The 14,272-nt window shown below is 32.1% G+C and overlaps 1 long non-coding RNA gene across 1 annotated transcript; it reads right to left on the reverse strand.

The window, feature by feature from the left end:
- Positions 1-8,244: 8,244 nt before the first annotated feature.
- On the reverse strand, positions 8,245-12,177 carry LOC126713010 (uncharacterized). The gene is made up of 3 exons (XR_007651247.1): positions 11,813-12,177; positions 9,921-10,019; positions 8,245-8,511 (listed from the first exon to the last, which is right to left on the reverse strand). It is a non-coding gene; the product is annotated as an uncharacterized LOC126713010 (long non-coding RNA).
- Between the last annotated feature and the right edge of the window lie 2,095 nt (positions 12,178-14,272).

Genomic DNA, 14,272 nt, shown 5'->3' on the forward strand with positions numbered 1-14,272 from the left:
TCAATTCTAAATTTTGAAAGCTAATTCTAAAATTTCAGGGGGCTGCAGGTGAATAAATTTTTATGTGGTTTATAATTTTTTTACTATTTCTAATGGGAATGGCCACCTTTTGCATTGCCATTGTTTTGAGGTGGGATAGAATATTAGATGTATTTTACTACTCTTAATGAGTGGTTTTTACACTAATAAGGTAAATGAAAAAGAAAGGGGAAAGGTAATAGAATATGTATAAAAATAATAATTATTCACATTTCTTTTTTCTTTGCTGAATGTTTGATTCACATTTTTTTTTTTTATAATCTTTTTGAGAAATAATTTCAATCTATGACGTTCACTCTTAATGATTAATTTGTTTTTATCATTAAGTCAAGACACTTATTAGTTTTTTTAGTGTAGATAAAAATTAAACTCACAAATATCTTATTTGACGATAAGAGATTCCTAAAAAAAAAAAAAAGGGAACCCACAAATTGATTCACATATCTAAAAAACAGCAATACAACATTATGCATGGTTCACAACATATTTCAAAAAAAGCCAAATTGTTGATGAGATACAAGCCAAAAAGTTACCCATTATAACTAAATTATAGTCCATGTGTATTCACACCCAAAATTAAAGTATAATTGGAGTTTTTTTTTTTTTTTTTTTTTTTTAATTTAAGAAACTAACACACAAGCACATAAAGAAAAGAGAAAGAATTTCTAACACAAGGGCAACACAAGGAAAATTTTAGCCACAACAACACTTATAACTCAAAATAATAAATCAAGTTGTATTTAGAGATTCTAGCGGAGCCATGTTGGGACAAGGGGGGCTATGGCCCTCCAGAATTTGTCAAAAAAAATTATTAGATATATATATTAGTATAATAATTATCCCTGCCAATTTAATTTTTATAAGAATGCAAAAGAACTGGCCATCCCATTTCTGGATTTTATTTTCATAAATTTCATTACTAAGCTTTCATGAAAGGAATAAAATTAGACACAATATTTCTACAACAACTTTACAACAACCCTAGATATCAAGATGTTAGTGTTAAGTAAAAAGGTTATATCAGCGGTGGACTTATATGAGAATCAATAACATATTGCCACTTAAGTTTTGTTGAGATTTTTTTTTTGGTGAAAATGTTGTCACTGTAACACTACTCAGAAAATGAAAGAAAACTAAAAAATTTCTAATTTTTTCTCCATTTTTTATTGAAAAACTTATTTCGCTTACTCTGGCCTGGCCTTTTGGATTCGACAGCAGAAAGATCTCTTTTTCATTCTCAAAGGTTTACCGCACACGCCATCAGATCTCTTCTTCATTCTCAATGGTTTTACAGCGCACAACCAAATCCAAGCCTAAAGAGCATTAATTGACATCAACTCGTACAATTTTTTTTTTTTTTTTGTCTATTTTAGCATTAAAATCTACTTTTTCTATTTTACCTAATTATTTTTCAAAAACATTCACATCAAATTATCTATTTTACACTACATTTCATTAAAATATTATTTATATATTAATTTTTAATATCTGTGTGTGTGTGTAAGTAAAGAAGTATTAAAAAATGGATTTGCATGTGAATAGTAACCGTGTATATTTATACAGTTACTATAAGGGACAGACCCAGAACTTAGAGTTAGGGGGGATGACTTTACAACTGGTTGTGTGTAGTGACTTTGACCTTCAACTCTGTTGCTGCTTAATTGTTGGAGGTTTTATTTATTTATTTAATTTTTTTTTGTGTGCATTGCTGGGTAAGAAAAAATTATTTTGTTTAAAATTTTTTAAAGGGTCAAGTTGTTTGTTTTAGGTAAAATTATTGACTAGGCCTAATTTTTTTTTTTAGTTTTACTATTGGTAATTTTTGTTGTTGGACTAATTTTTTTGGACTTGTATATTTTGTTTTAGATTTTAGATTTATAAATCTTTTTTATGGTCTTTAAAATGAGGAAAATGTTAGAGTTACAAACATTTTTACAAATTGCTGATGTGATGAGTAGTTATGAGTAAGTAAAAAAATAACATAAGTGTTGAGCCCAAATGCGAACCAATAAGAATTCGCTATTTTAACAGTTTGTAAAAATATTGTAAAAAAATTTGTGACTATAATAATACTCTTAAAAGAATCAATGATGTTGTTAAATGAGCAAAGGTTTGTAATTTTATAAAACAAAATTACTAAAACTAGTAACCATGGCTCCGTCCATGGTTACTGTAGTAGCAAATATTAAATAGCAATGTAAATTTACACACTTTTAGATTGACTAAGTGTCCGTTTGGAAGTAGTTTATTTAACTTTTTGCTGAGAAATTTTTGTTAAAAGTGTACTAAAGTATACTTGTACTGTGAAAAAATTTGAAAAAATGCGGGAAAAAGTGAAATTTTAAAAAGTTTCTCATACTCATTATGGTGGAGTGGAGATCACTATGTCCACTTCTCAAAGTACTGATACACATGCTCGTTCAGTTCTCCTTGTCTCAATTGAACATATATAGTTCCTTTAATGAATTATTGATGCTGCTGCTGCGTATGTGAGAGAGAGAGAGAGAGAGAGAGAGAGAGAGGGGGGGGGGGGGGGGGGGTGGGGGGAGAATATTACTTGGACAATGGTGACACCCATGGACTGCAAATCCTTGTGTAGGTCTATTTTGGAAGAAGTTGTTTGTGGGGTTATAGGACGAGTATACACGTACGTTGGATGGCCTAGGAAGATGCTTGCCTTCACCATGAACTTTCCTTTTACTCTCCCTCTCTACCTTCCACCCATTCCTACATCACCTCACACGCACACGTTGCTATATTTATAGGCCTGTCTATGAAGCTGCGAGGGATTAGGATACTTCAAAGTTTTTAGTAAAATTATACGGTAGAGTTCTTAAATATTATACGTTCATTTCGAAATGAATCAATTGAATTTTATCATCAATAATTTAAATAAATAAATAAAAAGTGACTCAAATTTTTAATAATATTTTAAATATTGATAATATATAATGAAATCCAATCCACTCAGATCAAAATATATTTGATAGAATTTTAAGAACTTTATGGTAGAGTTACCTTAAGAACTCTCTCTCTCTCTCTCCTTGAATGTCTTCATTGGAAGCACTAGAAAATGCCAATCTGTTGAACTACCAAAAAAAAAAAAGGAATTGAGATTTTATCCTTTGGGGCCAAAGTATGAATCAAAACAATTAACCATTTAGGAAAAAATAAATATACTAAAATTTAAAACTAAATTAATATAGGAAAAATAAAACTCACATCTATTCAATATTTGAAAAATATGAACAAAAGAAAAGATACTAAAAAAAAACTAGTTGTCAATTCGTTTTGAACTCAATTATTTATAATCTATTAAAAAAAAACTTATTTCCATTTTTTAAATCTTAAAAAAATAATTTATAATTGATTCTTCACTAAATTTCACTCCAAGTTCTCTATCAATGTACAAAATCAATATATAAACAAGTTGATATAAGATATTGATTTTCCAATCCTTACCAGCCATGCACAATTCAGAAATATATAGATAGGAAAAAATGATATTGAAATTTCTAGTTCAAAAAGCAAATTGGAAGGATGATTAAGTCATATATAATATATTAAAGTGGAATCTCAATTAAGAATCCAAATAAGATTTTTGCACTCTAATTTCATACCAATTATCTTTTTAGTTGACCTATAATTTAATGCCAAGTGTCATTCTAATTTAATGACAAGTATTTTTTTCCCCAATGTAATTTCAAGCCAAGTGTTATTCCAATTATACTCTAACTAGCATGTAACCCGTGCTACTACACAGGAATGGTTAATTGTAGTGATGCTATTGGTCATTTTTTGTTTTTTTGGGTTTATCACATGGAGGATATAATTAGATAAAACAATGAAAAAAATATTGCATTTTATTATTTAAGTGATGCTATTGGTGTGTGTATATATTTTTTGGTTTATCACACGGAGGATGGCATTAGATAAAACAATGAATAAAAAAACAAAATATTGCATTTTATTATTTAAGTCGAACTACAATGAAAAAAATATATTAAAAAGACCTATTAACCGACTTAAACATTTCAAGGTCGATTGAGCATCTTTTGCACATAACCACAAATTCTTCATGACCATAAGGGTAAGGTTCATCATGCTTCAAATGTCCCACAATCCATAATCATTCCTTTTGGCAAACCATTAAGGAAACAATAACCAACAAAAACATTTTTCTTAAAAAAAAAAAACCCTTTCTAGATCTCCTATGAAATGTTTTATTACAGCAAAAATTAACGAATTTATTGAATCTTCAATTGGTTGTTCTGCTCATAGTATCACGATTATATATTACCATGACCCAACTTTTCAGAGTTTGAACTTTCATTTGGAAAATGAAAATCAAATGACTTTTTTTGATTATGAAAAAAAAAAAAAAAGAATAATTAAACTAGATCTTCTCGTAGTTGGTATTTCAAGTTGGAAGCAACAAATAACTTTTCTATATTGCCAACCTTGGAACTGAAGTTATTGAAAAAGTTAGTCATTTTATGAGCAGCACGTTGTAGTTTATCAGCTTGTACATTAAGCATTATAGATTTATCATTTTGCATGGCCTGAAGATGGACAGGACAAAAATTGGAGTTCTAGTGGGAACAAGCATGGGAGGTGATGAGTCAGAAATTTACGATCGTCATTAAGCTGAGATCGTCATTAACCAAAAGAAGACGTTATGCATTTATTACGCTCATTGATGACAAAATGTAACGGACGGAGCAGCGGTCACAGAGTGAGCTGTGAACTTCAGACAAAGATTTTGTAACACACTAGTCGTTGAGCATAAATACAACGATTCATTGCCCATTAATTAGGCGCACAAGTATAAAAGAGAAGGTAACAGAAATTAAAGGTACACAAAAAAAATACTCTACAAAAATCACTTTCCAGTCAATTCTCTCTAAAATCTTTCTCCCTTACTGACTTAAGTATCGGAGGTGGTTTGGCTAACGCCACACCAGCATGTTACTCTTCCACCTAGTTCATTTTGCAATTTTCCTCCGTAGAGACGACCCCAATCATTGCTTCGTCCATCCACTATGATGATGAGCTCAATTGCTGATTTTTTGCATCATCAGTTTGGCGTCATCTGTGGGAATCGTTAATCATTCAAGCCATCTTTCCCAGTGACATAAGAGTTCCTCAAAGTACGAGATGGAATCAGAAATCACACAACAGGCAGAAGCTGTGCAACAACAACAAATCCAGGCCCTCCTTGCTAATGTGGAAGAGCTGACTCGCCAGAATGAAGAGCTGTGAAAGACAATGGAATCCCAAAACGTAGAACGTCGACGAACAGGAGAAAATCAAAATGAAGAAGAATCAAACTCCCAAGCCAACAGGCAAGACAGGACCTCAGGAGAAGATTCCTCCAGGATGGAGAATGAGCTTTGCAACATGAGAAAGGAGATGGAAGAGTTAAAAAATGCCACGAAGGACAAAGGCGGGGAGAATTTGGATGAGATGATTTGAAGGACGGACTCACCGTTCACCACTGAAGTACTAAACCGTCCCCTCCCACCAAAATTCTGTCTCCCATAGTTGGAATCATATGACGGTTCCAAGGATCCCTTGGATCACATTGAATCATTCAAGATACTGATGTTGTTGCAGATGACCTCAGATGAGGTGATGTGCAGGGCATTCCCAACGACACTGAAAGGAGCAGCTAGAGTATATGCGGCTAGTATATATAGCCTTTGTTGAATTCTGGAACCGTTTCTAGTGGGTTCCAAAGTTAATGGTTTGAATTTGTGTTTTGGTTGGTATTGGCCACTGCGATTTATATATTTATTCAATGATTGACTCAAATGCTATGATATTCAAATTACTTGAATCGTTTAAGCTTTTAATGAATGTGTTTGATTGCGATCATCTGGTCTGTGTGGTGGCTTTGAAATGGTGCTGCATAATGGGAGCGAATGGTGCAATGGTGTATATGATCCATGGTCTACAAAGACCAGACTTCACTATTCACTATTCATGGATCATCCTTGACAATCGTAATGATATTAAGGTTTAGATGTAAATGGCCATTAAACATGTCATTTTCATTAATGCTAATAACATAGCTTTGGCCTGTTATGTCCAATTGCGTATTTTCCTCAAAAAAAGAAAAAAGAAAAAAAATGTTCAATGGCGTATGCATATGGGGCTGATGATTAAGGAAAAATTGGTCAATATAATAGAGTCAAATAGTTTGAATCTATTTTAAATTCCCAACAGTTTGGATAGTTAATTGTTTTGTAAGTTGGTATTTTTTTTGGTTTTTAAGTTGGGTTTTATTTTGATTAAATAGTGAAAAAGTTCAAGAATCAAGCCACACCAACAATAGCAACGATAATACTGAATGATTTCTTTAAATGTCTTACGGATGTTTTTCTTCTCAATTTCTCATGCTCTTCCTTACACCTTATCAATGCTTTTCTTCTCAATGACAGTTTTTTTGTTTTAATATATACATCTTATGAAACGGTGAGTAGATACAGAAACTTAACGGACAAAATGATAAGTCACAACTGTTCGATATTTTTAAATGTATATATGACACTAATCTATGTAGTCACGTGGCGCAATGAGGAGTGGTCTCGTTTCTCATTCTTATTACTTTCTCTTTTTGATGAATATTCTTATTACTTTCTCTATCTACACCATATGGATTTTTGCTTATCAATGGCAGTTTTTTTGCTTAATATATGTTGTGAAATTTTAAAGTACTCGCAAGTGCCGAAGTATAGTTTGACAAGAACAAGGTCGAACTCACAGGGACTTGTATGAACGTAGGAAAATTAATCAAATCTTAACCAAATAAATCCTAATCTAGTTTGACAAAAATTGATTGTTTGAAATTAAATAAACTAAGCAAAGGATATAATATAAAGCAATATAGAGATTAAACAACCTAAAGAAAGGAATTAAGGTTTTAGAATCCACCTTGTTAATTCATATCAGCATATATTTACGATCATTAATTTTTCCCTATCACTACATGATAATCTAGAAATCAATCTCGCTATCATGGAAAATATTATCATTAAAACTTATGATTAAAAATCTAAAGCATGCTCTTTTTCGCTTCCAAGGTATAAAATCAAATCATCAATTGTATTAGTTGACAAACAAATCATAAGAGATATCCAATTTTAAAATAAAAATAATAATAAACCAAGCATTCAATTAATTAAGATAAATCCTAAATCATGAGAAAAACATGATTGAACTCATATCTAGAATTTTATCTTAGTTAATTGATATGAATCAAGAACAACTATTGTGGGAAAAATTAAATCACATTAAATACTACTGATAATCTTTAACAAGCACTACAAAAAAATGGGGCTATCCCAGCGTTTTCAAAACCGCTGGGATAGCCCTAAAAAGCGCTGGGATAGGGTCAAAATTCCTATCTCGGCGTTTTTTTTCCTGGCGCTTCAAACCGCTGGCTTTTGAGTGTGGGGATAGGGTCACGCGGACTTGTACCAGCGCTTTTCAAAAGCGCTGGGATAGGTCCCGGCGCTTTCAAACCCTGTTCCGGCGTTTTTACTTGTGTTGGGACAGCCTTTATGAAAATGTGAATATAACCTATACCAGTGTTTTTACTACTTGTGCTAACGCTTTTGAAAGCACCGGCATAGGTTGTACCTATGCCAGCGCTTCTAAAAGCGCTGGTATAGGTCATGGATGAATAAAATTTAAAAGGCCTATACCAGCGCTTTCAAAAGCGCTGGCATAGGCGGTACCTATTCCAGCGCTCTCAAAAGCCCTGGGATAGGTCATTTTTAAAATAAAAAAAAAATTTCCAAACCCTATTCCAGCGGTTTTCAAAGCGCTGGGATAGGTCATTTTTTTTTTTTAAATTTATATTTTTTGAGCACCTGTAATGTACCTACAATACATATTTTTCAATACCTATTTTATAGCAATGGTAATGAACCACAATTCATATTTTCCAATAGCAAATACAATAACACATTAAACCAAGAAACTAAATATATTTAATTACACCATATCTATAATTACATCCCAAATATCTAGAATGTTATATATACACAAAATAAAACATCCCAAGTGTCTAGGATGTTATGAGGCGCACCTACACTACAATTTCACCATTGCACATTGAGTTTCAAAAATATAAGTCACAAAACAAACAATACTCCTAATAGAAAATACTCCACCTTTTCTCTCCAACAACCACCCACCACAGCATACTATATGTATTTACTTAGACAAAATACAAGAAATTGACAACAAATTGAACAACAATATGTTAACATTCACAAAACAAACAACACTCCCAATATATTCCACCTTTTCTCTCCATGCAAGCCACCTGCTTGCTCCTAAACAACAACCCACCACATTATTTTACAATTTAAGGGAATTAAGAAGTAGATCTTACTGACCCTTTAGCAATCCCAGTGTTTGCCCACGGAAAGAAGAATGTAAACTTCAAACAAGCTGCCACTCCTGCAAAAGAGAAATGACCATTGCTCACTATTATGATAACTTAAATGACGTAAATTAATCCAACTAGCTTTTAACCTGCACAATGCACAAGATCATTTTATGTATTAATGAGCTTACTTTCAATATAAACTTAGTTCTCATGCTTCCACTACATGCATTCAAACCTAAATAATGGTAGCATATTTAAACATATAGTATCCAATATCCCCTAAAATTTTTAAACATCTCTTCAAATCACTTCATGTGTACTTCCCTCATTCCAAATGCACCACATCAAACACAATGGGACAATTGTGCAACAAAGCTACCCTTTCCTTTTCCAACCCACCCCTTTACAACATTCCATAAGGCACAACATGGTTTTGGGCATGAAACAGAACGTGCAAAACAAAGCAAACACCAATAATCTCTATAATTTCAATAGAGAAATAAAAGCAAATCACTAATTTTAAGAAACAGAGAGAAATAAATTGTAATTTATTAAAAAACCTACCCAACCTAGGGTAAAGTTTCTATATGTCACACACAATTAATAGAACTTCAAACACACAAATTCATAATTATCAAATAATTGATGCTAAGATGAACACATGTCATTCCAATAATCCAAACTCATAGGGAATCCTAAAAACAAATGTGGATAAACATAAACTCACTTATGTATTTTCACCTTAATTAAATTGTAGTTCAAGCTTTCCAAAATTTTGTGATGGAAGAAGGGAAATTTATCATACAATTTCATAACACAAAAACCATTATATGAGACTTCTGTGTCTAACTTATAAGCAAAGACTAAAGAGTCCTAGGTTTAGTAGTAAACAGTTTAATGTTTTGTTTAGTTCAAATGATTTTAAATACTTAAGTGAATATAATTCCAATAATATCATAGAAATAGAAGAAGTCCAATAATATTCTTCAAGAGATAGTTAATTTAAAATTTTGAACACATATAGTAATTTGAAATTTTGAACACATATAGTATAAGCGTTCATTCATAAATTCTAAATAATTTAAACTATAAGCTTCAGCAATTCCTAATTGGAAAATATAATGGATCAAGTATTGTCATTATAAAAAAAAAATTAAACTAAAATAACACAATGATGATAGTACAAGAGTGCTAAACTTTATTCAAGACGTATTATGCTAGCCATTATTGGTGTATAACTTTTATAAGTCACATGGCATTTATGTGACACACCTCTATTAATTATTGTTAATAGCATATGGATTAAAAAAAAAAAAAGGTTTGTAATTAAACCAATCTTCTTTTTTTTGGTTAAATAATTTAACCAATCTTAAAGCACAAGGTATGTGATTAAAACAATAGAGGTGAGAGAGTAGTTGTTGAATTATAGTTCATGCAAGTTGAGTAGTGAAGATTTCAATGTAGGGGATTTGCTACTCACAGTCACTTTTGGGCTCCCCGAACCTCTATCTGAGGATTGTGCAAGTCTCTCAATATCCAACACAACCGTTACTGTTTTATCTATGGCTGTAATGTTAGTCTGCAGAGTTAATCAAATATATGTACGTATTAGAGGTAAAAATAAATTGTCAATAAGAACTAGCTAGTAATCTGATACTCATACTGTCATGATTTATTCTATTCAACAACCAGTAGGTTACAAGTTCTCTTTCTAAATCTTTATCTATATCTTAAGAGAATAGCATATCAATTTTAACAAATTAAAAAACATAAAAACAAAATTTAAATCATTGTGGGAAAGGGAAGCTTTAGCCTGAACCCTCAACAGCTCATTATGAATCCAAAAGACAAGATAAGGCCACAACACACAAACACACATGCTAAAAAATTTCACCCCTTAATTTGAACCACCTCTGAAGTATAGGGTTTAAAATGTAATTTGCTCTAAGATTTATTGATATTTGTTGCCTATTTATTTCTCAATATGATAGACCACTTTTCTATAGTCTTTAGAAGTGACTGCAGTCACTTCTAAAGCCTGCTTTTTAAACTATACTAATAATGGCTGTAATCACAAGAAATTCATTAATCTGAAACAATTTGGTGAAATAATTATTATGTATCATTAAAGGTAATGTATGAAACACAACCAACTTAACTAAACTAAGTCTTATACCAATTAATTAATTTAGGATAATCCTTTAATTAAAATGAAAGAAAATAGTATATTCTAAATGACATTTAATCATTAAAAAAAAAAGGTGGAGTGGCATTTCAAGTATATGCTTTTCTTTTTATCTTAATCAAAGAAGTATCTTAAATAAATGTTATGTTCACTCCACTTTGAATGATATTTAATACCCCTTAAGCATACTAGATTTTTAAGGCTGCAGCAAGAAAAGCGAATGACAAAGAGAAAGATTAGTGACTTGTGATTTATCCACTAAAATTGGGGGGGGGGGGGGGGAAGAGAGAGAGAGAAATACGTCAGAAAAAAGAATGAGAATTTAAAATAGCTAGGTTGCCATTAATAGATCGGTAAGAGTTCGTGAAGTAAAGCATTTCAAGGATCTACACAATTTATAGACATGAAAAATTATAGTACTAGAACCAAAACAACCACCACCACAACATAACAATAATTTTATTTTTTTTGGATAGGTAACAACTTGACAATCAAAATTTAGATCTGATATGAAATCAAAAATCAGCATGAGTACCAAAGAGATTACAATAGATTCAGTAATATCACCCAATCAGACAGAAGGGCATACGGCAAATTTTCTAAGAAGAATGCCCATGGTACAAAAAAGAAGCTTTGTTTTTTCACTCCTGAGATCACAAAATTAAAGCAAATATAAGTGATACAGTTGACATATATATATATATATATATATATATATATATAACCTGAAAGGTACATTTTAATTGGCACTGCTAACATGATTACTACTTCAGTTTAGTCCTAAGTATACTGATGGTGATTAGTAACTCTCTCTGCTAGTTTATATACCCACACCAAACAAAACATCAAACACTTGATTCTATATACTATAAAGAACATCTCAGCCAAACACGTCAACATCAGATTACTAACAAAAGAAAAACCCAAAAAGAAAGACACATAAGGCAGGATTTGAAATCACAACTGAACTCCAAAACTGTATGTCTTTGAAAAAGATTTAAGATAAGTGAAATAGATTGTGTCAAACTGTAGAATACTGAGAAAATAACAACAAAATGCAGTCAAAGCAATATAAGATGATGCCTCTGATATTATAAGCACCATTAAAAAACAATTAGTGGAGCAGGCATATAAACACCTTGCACTATCAAGACGAACTTGATAACCAACCAAAGAACCATCCTAACCTGGTGAAGGTTCACAACACTCATCAGCAACTCTTTCAGCCACAGAAATAGCTTACAATACAACATAGCAAATATAAACTACAGTTGCCAAGTAAGAAATAAAAGCCTGCCTTGTGTTTCAGTATAAAGCAATCTCAAAATTAAAATTATTTGCAGAAAATTATGCAACAATCTATCTCCTAATGATTAACATAGCAGTCTTATAACATAGTATCAACCAGTCCAGATTAAATATGTTTTTCGAGGATTAATAACAATAATCACACAAAGGATGGTTAACAAACAATGAGGATAATAAGTTAAATAGAGATAATATGTTTCCACCAGTGCATTTGCAGCTGTCATATTGCCTCATAATGCCCCTAAACAAGGCTTAAATAGATCTGCAAGGTAGGGCCAAGAAACCAAAGCCACCATCAAGACAATATTTGCAAGGGAAAATGACTACCAACTACACGATTTCAAGCAACAGGGTAATGATTTTAAGTGTAATAATCAGATAGATGAAATATTTTAAGTTATACCAATTTCCTTATATCAGAGAATCGAAATTAAAAAAAAAAAAAAAAATGTACAGAGGCAAATTAACGATTTTTGATGTAAACCTTAGAGAAAATTTTTGTTAGCACTACTGCCATCTACAGTTCCTCCAAAATAGAGCAAACTTTAACCAAAATAAAAAATAAAAAGCCACAAAATGAACTAAACTTTAACCAAAACCAAAACTAAAACCCACACAATCAACCAATAGTTACACAAAAATATACACATAATCCAAACCAAACTTCAACCAAAATCAAAAATAAAAAACCAGAAATTTAACAACAAATATATATACAAATATTACTACAAAATAGAAATGAGAGCTAGAGAGACTTACCTTGCTTTGTACAGAGGCAGATTAACGATTTCTAATGTAAACCTTAGAGAAAATTTTTGTTAGCACTACTGCCACCTACAATTCTTCCAAAATAAAGCAAACTTTAACCAAAATCAAAAATAAAAAGCCACAAAATGAACTAAACTTTAACCAAAACCAAAATTAAAACCCATACAATCAACCAACAGTTACACAAAAATATACACATAACCCAAACCAAACTTCAACCAAAATCAAAAATAAAAAACCAGAAATTTAACAACAAATATATATACAAATATTGCTACAAAATAGAAATGAGAGCTAGAGAGACTTACCTTGCTTTGTACAGAGGTAAATTAACGATTTCTAATGTAAACCTTAGAGAAAATTTTTGTTAGCACTACTGCCACCTACATTTCCTCCAAAATAAAGCAAACTTTAACCAAAATCAAAAATGAAAAACCACAAAATGAACTAAACTTTAATCAAAACCAAAATTAAAACCCATACAATCAACCAACAGTTACACAAAAATATACATATAACCCAAACCAAACTTGAACCAAAATCAAAAATAAAAAACCAGAAATTTAACAAAAAAATATATATACAAATATTGCTACAAAATAGAAATGAGAGCTAGAGAGACTTACCTTGCTTTGGGTAGGGTTTGTGGTTTTGGGTAATATTTTTGTGTTTGAAATTTTGGAAAAAAAATGGTGGGTTTTGAGTAAAGAAGAAGAGAGGAGGAGGGGAAATGGGTTAAGGAAGAGAGAGAGGGAGAGGGAGAGGGAGATAAAATGTGGGTGAGAGGAAAACATCTGAAGCAAAGAAGAGGGAGACCAAAAACGAGAGGCCAAAGTTGTGGGAAGGTGAAAAAAATAAGTGGGAAGTCTGAAAATTTTTAAGTGGTACGATGGACCTATCCCAGCGTTTTGGAAAGGCCTGTCCCAGCGCTTTTAGAAGCGCTGGAATAGGTGGACCCTATTCCAGCGCTTTTAAAAGCGTTGGGACAGGCCTCTTTTCATAAGGGAACAGAGAGACTTGTCCCAGCGCTTTTAAAAGCGCTGGGACAGCTGATTCTCCATACGGAAATGGAGAGACCTGTCCCAGCGCTTTTAAAAGCGCTGGGACAGGTCATTCTTATAAGGGAATGAGAAAGACCTGTCCCAGCGCTTTTATAAGCGCTGGGACAGGTCTTTCTCATTCTCCATAATGGAAATCAGTAACCCTATCCCAGCGCTTTTGGGCTTCCTATACCAGCGTTTTTGAAAAATGCCGCTATAGGCCTCCTATGGCAGCGCTTTGTAAAGCGCCGACAAAAAGCGCTGGTATAGGCTTATCTATTACGGCGGTTTGTAAAAACGCCGGGAAAAAAACGCTGGGACAGGACGTTTTTTTGTAGTGAAGGTTTCATCATCAACCCTAATTATAAATTTAGCTACTCATAGTAATTGAAATAAAACACAAATAAAATACTAAACATTAAACTAATAAAATGGAGAAAGAAATAGTGGAGAAGAGCTACAGAGGAGCCACATGCGGCTGTCTCTTACTCCTATTCTATGTTTTGCGCCCCAGCCCTAGCTGTCTATTTT

The sequence above is a fragment of the Quercus robur genome, chromosome 2 (genome assembly GCF_932294415.1).
Source record: "Quercus robur chromosome 2, dhQueRobu3.1, whole genome shotgun sequence".
NCBI classification, from domain to species: Eukaryota; Viridiplantae; Streptophyta; class Magnoliopsida; order Fagales; family Fagaceae; genus Quercus; species Quercus robur.